The sequence below is a fragment of the Heloderma suspectum genome, chromosome 7 (genome assembly GCF_057233095.1).
Source record: "Heloderma suspectum isolate Gila_16-S chromosome 7, 16-S_ref, whole genome shotgun sequence".
NCBI classification, from domain to species: Eukaryota; Metazoa; Chordata; class Lepidosauria; order Squamata; family Helodermatidae; genus Heloderma; species Heloderma suspectum.
In genome coordinates, this window is record NC_139464.1 from 81,711,101 (window position 1) to 81,719,739 (window position 8,639).

The following is an 8,639-nucleotide window of genomic DNA, read 5'->3' on the forward strand; positions in this document are numbered from 1 at the left end:
TCTTACAACTCCCAGCTGCCTGGGGAATGCAGAGAGTGCTAGGATTCCCCCCCCCCCGTCTAAATGTGCAGAGGATTGTGGCATAAAGAGGGAACTAGAAAGAAATTACTACTATACCCCTATAATGCTAATTACAATTTTTTTAATTTTTTTTTTAAGAAAACCTTCCTGGTCACCGCCATTAACCACCTTGCTAAAATGGAAGGCATTTTTTTTTAACAGTGGTTATATGGTACAGCACTAGAACACTTTCATTAAGTGGTATTTCACGATTATTTTAATATTCTTAAAAAATTATAGCTAGAAAATGCTTTAGCACTACTTAAAAGATTACTTTAACAAGTGATAAAAATGGCACCCACTGCAAAGGTTATACTGAATGTGTACTGAGCTGTTGTGAGCAGCTGTCTCCCCCCTCTCATTCTTGGGCAGTGGTTAGTTGAAAAGCTGGCAACTCTTTATGGTAATCATCTTGAACCATATGTATCTAGGTTTGTGTGCTCTCCTTTTCTGGCAGGGCTGCTGCACCTTTAGCACCCACATCGTGCATTCCTGTGCATCGTTGCTTCTCAGTGTCAGAAATAACCACCTGCTGAACTTCTACCCATCATATAGCCATTAAAAGGCACATTAAAAACCGGCAACTTCATCTCTACCTCCAGAGCACAGAAGTGGTATGAAATGACAAAAAGTTACAAAAGATATTATTCTGCAGTGGTAGTTTGTGTAACAGTGGGAAAGATTGAAGGCAAAAGGAGAAGGGGACGGCAGAGGATGAGATGGCTAGATAGCATCACCGATGCAATGAATATGAACTTGAGCACACTCTGGGAGAGAGCGGAGGACAGGAAGGCCTGGCTTGCTATGGTCCATGGGGTCACGAAGAGTCGGACACATCTTAACGACTGAACAACAACAAAAACAGATATATACAGGTAGTGGTTACAGCCTTAGTCTTGATCCAACCCAATGGATGAATACACTACAGCAGGGATGGGGAACCTCTGACCTGCAGAGGTTCCTTGTCTAGCCTACTGAGGCTTGGTGATTATACAAAAGTTGTTTTATGCCCCTAGTGTATAAAAGACAGGGATCTGTAAGTACTTATAGAGACTATAGTACTGAAATTGGATGCTGAGCACAATAGCAATCTAAAGACAGATGTTAAATATTATAATTAAGAAGTTTGAATTGCTTTTAGGAAATGAACTTCAAATTATTCCTTTGAAATCTGTTATATCAAATTACACTGTAGAGAAGGGTATCAATGACTACTAGTCGTCTAGTCCTGATGGCTATATGCTACCTCCAGGATCAGAGGCAGCTTGTCTATGTACACCAGTTACTGGGAGACATGGGTGGAAGGGCTGTTGCACTCAAGTTGTGCTGGAGGGTTTCCCATGGGCAGCTGGTTGGCCACTGTGTGAACAGAATGCTGGACTAGATGAACCCTTGGTCTGTTCCAACATGACTCTTCTTATATCTTACAGCAGATCCACCATTCAGAACACTGATTCTACTTTACTAGACTCAGAGGCAGTTCAACAAGTAGGTCAGATATATCTTGAGGGCCCATTGAACTTAATAGTCTCTCATTATTAGGAGAAAAGGGAAGCAAGCTAACCAAATCTAGACATTTGGACACCTGGATAGGTACCTCTTGCTCTAACTCCTACTCCCAAGTACACATACATTTGCTGTGGTATGGAACAGGCACCTATTTCCCCATAAACCATCCCAAGTCAGAGGCTGTTCATGCCTTCACCTGTTACGGGGAGACAGGTGGTAACCAGGCCCTTTTCAGTGGCAGTGCCTGGTACCTAGCACTTTCTTATCCAAGAGGCTTGTCTAGTCTTTCTTCTCTGCCTTTTCAGCACTAGATGAAAACCAGGCCTTTTTTTCAGGGCCATTTGATTTGCACTTAAGGATCCATTTTGTAATACTGCTTCCTGTCATTTTCAAGTACTATTACTTAAATTATTGTACTTTTATTGTAAGCCAATCTAAAAACCTCAAAGCAGGCTGAGTCATACTTACCCCTGCTATCACCTATACCATTATCTGGCTTTGTCATTCTGATGAACTGGACAAGGCAAGGAAAGACTGAAGTGAAGTATGCCTTCTTACTGAGCTAAGCGGAAAGTGTGGCTATACGCTCAAAACACTCAGCTACACAGCAACCACTATGACACCTGGGCCAAATGACCCATTTATCCAATTAGTGGGCTAGCCCTGAAAGCCAAATATTTAGATGACATGGATTTGTGGAGGGCTGATGGGCAAATGCCCTGCTAGACTCTACATTTTCTCAATTCTGTTGCTACTTTTAAAGGTTTTTCTTAATTTTTCTTCTTCTTAAGTTCATTTATACCTGAAAGACAACACTGTAGACTAGAGAAAATTGGCTCATGACAAGGGAAGGAAAAATAATCCTGTTACTATACTATTAGATTATCATGCATCCCATCTTCCCTGCACCTTATCCCTGTTCTGCATCTTTGATGAGCCTGATCTGCAGAAATGTGGAAAGTGACGTCTTTCCTGGCATGTAGATGAAGTGAGAGGAAAAGCTTCATGTGCCAGATTTCTGCACATTCCATTTTTCTGTCTCTGTTAAATACACAAGGGAAAGGGCAATAATAAATCTGTTGCTATATTTTAAATAGGTTTTATTTTGGTTTTTATTTTATACTGTAGTTTTAATTTTTATATTAGATTTTTATCACATTGTATTTTATTATTTTAATTGTTGTGAACTGCCCAGAGATCTTTGCCTATTGGGTGGTATAGCAATGAAATAACTAAATAAGGTAATAAAGCTGGCAACCACTGTGAATTTGAAAGTTAAACTGAGGAAGATATAAGTTTGGTACTTTTTTCTGGCAGAATTCCTAAATCTTTACAGCTGCATGACAAGCAGAAAATCAACATGTGAAACATTCTGCAGTTCACCTGTTAAATTTCTAGCTAGTCTTGCAGCTTTTAAAATCATAGGAGTCCTGCCAGAAGGGGAAAAAAACATTGGTGACCTGGACTATGAGGAGTAGTGTACAATTAATTTTAATTAGCTGTCTCATTGTGTCTAGTTGGATGTTGCTCTCTAGACACTCCACAAGATGGTTAATTTCAAACCTGCATGTTTGGCAAGCTTAGGTCAGTATTTATGTACTGCTGTATTTACTACATAGTGTATTTATGTACCATTTTCTAAAATCAAAACCATGTTCTTATTGTGAATTGCTAGTAGTATGGCATAGTGATCAACAGACTGAGTTGTGAACTAGGAAGTTCCTATTTTACCTCTTCCATTAACTCACTAGGTAGCCTTAGGCAAGGCATTACTCTCTCACAGTGCAATGTCTACTCAGAAATAAGTTCCATTGAGTTCAATGGTGATTACTCCTAGGTAAGTGGGAACTGGATTGGACATCCAGGCCCCACTTACTCAGTCCCTCATCTGCAGTATGATACCAATATGCCAGCCTACCTTACAAGGCTGTTGTAAAAATTACTTTATGCTGCAAAGTTTATTTCACCACCACCATTGCGTTTGTGCAGCAGCATAGAATAGAGCTATGCCTGGTGATGAGAAACCTTTTACATCTGGCCCTGCAAGTTGTTAAAAGAACTGTTAAAGATGTACTGTGACTAAGCACTTCTATTCTGATTTGGGGGCTGTTCACATGTCACACTAACCCATGGTAGGTGGCAAGTTATACTGGGTAGGTGGTTATGCAAACAACCTACTGTGCTCCTGTCAGACAATCAGGCAAACAAGCTACACAGAGTAGTTTATTTCACACACCCCTCGCCCTTCCTGCTGCTGCTGTAGTTCTCCCCACAAGCCAGGCAGGTATCCCAGCTTCCTTTGCAGCAAAAATAGGGATCACTTGAGAGGAACAGAGTGGCAGCAGCGTTTTTGGCCACTCTTGCCGAGCTGCTCTGTAGGCGATTTCCGTAACCCATGCTGGTGTGACGGACAATCCACTAACCCACCATAACAAAAATAACCCTTACTGCAGAATATGGGTTCTGAGGGTGGCTTAATTGTGGGAATTAACCCGTTATGGACAGGAAGAACACTCCCCCACCGCCCCCCCCCCACAACATGCTCGCCCATCACGAACAGCTCAGGCTGCTTACCCACCATGTTTTAACTTTATGTCTGAACACAGCCTTTGACTCTACGATAAGACAGATATTGTTCTGCATGTATCTAGGGCTTATGCCTCTTCTGTTTTCTTGGATACCTTTCAGCTTGAGGATGTGGACAAGAACCCTGGAGAGGTGAGGCCTATCACTGGTGTTCTGGACCCATACTCATCCTTGTTCCAATATATGTGAAACCAGGTGGGAAAGCTGAGGTAGCAGGCAGGGAGAGTTACTCGGTGACATAGCAGGAGGACTTGGATCGAAGGAGAACTACTAGGAAGCAACTTAGAAAAAGGTGAGGACAGAGACAGATCAGGGGAAACACAGAGTTTAGTGTTTGTAGCAGGCTTAATAAAGGGCTTTGTTTATATAATTTCTGCCTGGTTCTTGCGTGGCCGGAGCTAGTCACCACATCTTGGCAGATTCAACCTGTCAGAGCAGGACTGGCCAATTGGGTTGTGAAGGTATTGTATGTCTCTTTTGGAGATGAGTGGTCCCTGCAATTTCAAAGGAAGCTGTGGTGAGGCTTAATCTAAATAAACCCTGCCTTGACCTCCAAAATCTCAAATTTTGAAAGGTCTCCAGTTTGTCTTATTTAAGCAAGTTATTATGGCAAATGGTGCCACTTTTCACCAGGATTATTGGTGGCGGGGGATGACACCTTTCAATCTGTATTCCAGCTTCGTTTGGGGACGAAAAGACGAGGATGTCTATGGCTGCCTTTACGTTAAAGAAAAAACCCGTATTCCTTCTGTTGTGGAGCCTTTCCACGTTTACAGTGGACTCCCAGATGGTGACCATGTGATTGCTGAGAGGGGAAGTTTTTAATTTTCAAGGTTCCATAGAGAGCAATGAAACAGTGGCATTTAGTGGCTGTTTTAAAAGCGTAACAATCCGACTTAAATATATAGTTCATTATTTCTGGATCTTTTTGAGATGGAATAACCAAGAAATACCTCTGGATGTGCCCTGAAGGTTGACGACGTCATGAAAAGGACCCACAAAATTCCATGAGTGAGCAATCTCAATAGAAAGATAAAAGCTCCATGTGAAGAAGCCCAAAATCAGAAAAACAAAGCTAAATATGTAGTAAACAGATATGCCTCGTTTAAAATTATTTTTTTTTTAAACATAACCAGTATCTCAGAAATGATTTTATTCCCTTCATCCAGACAAAGGATACTTAGCTTTTTTTTGTATTTTCATTAGTCCTACTAGTAGGCCTACAAGATATACTAATGGAAAATCTTTGCTGAGCCGTTCACAGTGATAGCTGGATACTCCGTGTCAACTATATTCTTATAGAGGCCCATTGTGGTTTATATGAATATGCCAGTGGGCTAGGCCTCCATAGAATATTGCCTCCATAGAATAACCCAAGTGTTAGCTAAGTGTTTATGGGCACAATCCTATGGCCACTACATAGCGTCTAGATGGCCATAGTTTTTTTCCCGTTTATGGGAACCAAGCTTGGAGCCAGCGGTCTGAGCTCAGTTCCCAGAAATTCGACTCCCCACTACCTCATAGGTGGTGTGGTTCATCCCCAGCTCCGCGGTCAGAAGAGGGGATGTTCCTGGGGGCAGGGAGGGGTCAGCGGAAGCTTCCTATGCACCGTCTGGCCTCCCTCCCGCCCCACTCCAAGACTCCCTGGCTAGACAGCTGAAAATTGGCCATCTAGCCACAAATGCAGGGTGGCCGGGGCACGGAGGAGAAGATCCCCTCTGTGCTCTGCCCACCCTGCATGGGATAGTTGGCCGCCTCCGAGTTCGGAAGCGGCCAACTATCCCCATAGGTTTGTGCCCTGAGAGAACCTATCCAGCTTCAAAATGCTGGGCCTCCATTTCATTTTTTCTGTGTCTTGCTGACTACTCTTTTCCCTCTCCCCTTACAGTGTGTATTACTGATTTTCAGTTTGAGTTTCTTTTGTGCCAACCTTTTGCTGGCATACCATTTTCTTTTTTAATTTAACTAATGTTGTCAAAACATCCAGCTGGTCCAACTGGCTCTTCTGTTTTGATGCTACTCAAAATGGTCTGTATCTTTTCCACGGTTTCATGATTCTGTCAGCACTTGCTATGTATAATTTTGCTTACTAGTCAGTTCAAGATCAGTATGCTGAGGAGAGTTACACTGACATCAGGAAATGACAGCATGGTTGGAGATGTTTGTAGGGCTAATCTAAAGAGACTGTCATTATCGGAAGGAGAGATTTAAAACATTTAAAATTATGAATATTTGTGCAATCTACATAAACCCAGTGCAGGTCCTGACAAGTAAGGTAATGAAACAGTATGCAAATGAACTGCAAATCTCATGCTAGTTTTTAAAGTAAAATCTGGCATGACTAGTCCCTAAGAATCCTGAGTGTGGGCTATATACATTAAATCCTTCCATATGGAAGTACGGCTAAGGCTTTCTTTCTGCATATAACTATGCACCTACTGGTGAACCTTTTGCCATTTTGTTTAGGTTAACATCTTGTGTGCACTCACTTGGGGGTAAATCCTATTGAACTCAGCGAGACTTAATTTTGAGGAAACATGCACAGGATCAGCCTGTGTGTGTGTATGTGTGTAGGTTATGTATTATGCACACCTGGTCCCCTCAAAGACCCATTGTGACCTTTTTGCATCTCAGTTTGAGGACAAAATCATTTGTCTCCACAGCAAACTTGATACTGCTGTTACCACAGCTCCAGGGGAGGCTGGTGGCTCCAGTTTTGGTGGGGTAGAAATTCCTTTCTGGGTTTGAGTTGCAACCAGCCAGAAGTCCAAAGGAACTATCCAAGGTACTGGATCCATTTTGGGAATAGGGATCAGCATCTTGGATAGCTCGTTTAGACTTTTGCTGGTTGTAACTAAAACCCCAAATGGAATCTATGCTCCACCAAAACTGGAGCCACCAGCCTGCCCTACTCAGCTCCAGTCAAGGTGTCTGATGCCACCATCTCCCCAATTTTGTGGGATCAATTTCAATTGCTGCAGTCTGATGATGTAGACAAGGTGCTTGCAGCAATGTGACCGACCACGTGCCCTCTTGATCCTTGCACCTCCCAGCTAATAAAAGCTACCTGAGTATGACTGGGTGGGTCCAGGGAGTGGTAAATGCATCTTTTCATGAAGGGGTAGTTCCTGCTGTCCTTAAGGAGGCAGTAGCGTGATCATTCCTGAAGCCCACTCTGGACCAGATCGTATTTGAGAACTATTGTCCAGTCGCAAATGCCCCCTTCTTAGGGAAAGTACTTGAGAGGGTCATGGCAGAGCAACTGCAGGCACTCTTGGAGGATACTGATTATCTAGACCTATTCCAGTCTCAGTTTTGACCTGGTTATGGGACTGAATCAGCCTTAGTTGCCCTGATGGATGACCTTTATCAGGAGGGGGTCAGGGGGAGTACAACTCTGTTAATTCTGCTTGATCTTTCATTGGCTTTTGATACCATCAACCATGGGATTTGCCTGGATCGACTCTGTGGGCTGGGCACTGGAGGCCCTGTGTTACACTGGTTCCAGTCTAAACTGCAGGGTTGATTTCTGACAGTAACATTGGGTGACTATTCCTTGACCCCTTGCCAATTGAGCTATGGGGTTCCACAGGGTACCATCTTGTACCCAATGTTTTTGAACATATATATGAAGCCACTGGGAGTGGACATTAGGGAATTTAGAGCCAAGTGCCATCTGTATGCTGATGACACACAACTCTGTCTCCCTGTGACATCTGAATCAGGAGTGGTCGCACAAGTCTCATTGAAGGGCTTGGTGCAGGGCAATAAACTGAAGCTGAATCCTGGCAAGACAGAAGCCCTGTGGGTGAGTGGTTCCTGAGTCTGGGAGACAGGCTGATTGCCTGGATAGGGTTGCACTCCTTTTGAAAGATCACGTTTGTAGTCTGAGAGTACTCCTAGATCCAAAGGAGCCTCAGAGCCTTTTGCCACCTTCAGCTGGTTCGCCAGCTATGGCCTCTCCTGGGGCATCGCTATACCAGCCTAAAATCCTACATTTAAAATGGGGCTTTCTGCTTCCATTTTAAATGCAGGATCACAATGACTCCCTTTTTCACCCTCTCCCCTTTTCCCCTCCTTCTCCCCATTTCTGAGTCTTCCATTATCTTTCAGTGATCTCGCTCCTCTTCTTGCCACTTTTTTTATGGAGGGAACTCAAGTGGAACACAACAGGGTAATTTGATAGCTCATTACCTGCAATCTATTTAAAAATGGAACAAAGGGCATTTAGTGCAGGAGATGCCTTAGAGGGACACGGCATCATGTAAAGAGCCTGCAAACTTCTGTGAAGGAGCAATCTCAATCACAGGATAAAAGCTCCCTGTGAAGAAAGCCCTGGAGAAGGATAGCTTGGCCATGGTGGTACTGGCAGTAGTAAACTCAAGACTGGATTACTTGAGTAACTGCAATGCACTTATATGTGGGGCTTTCCCTAATGCTGGTCTGGAAGCTGGAGCTAGTGCAGAACACAGCAGCTCAGCTAT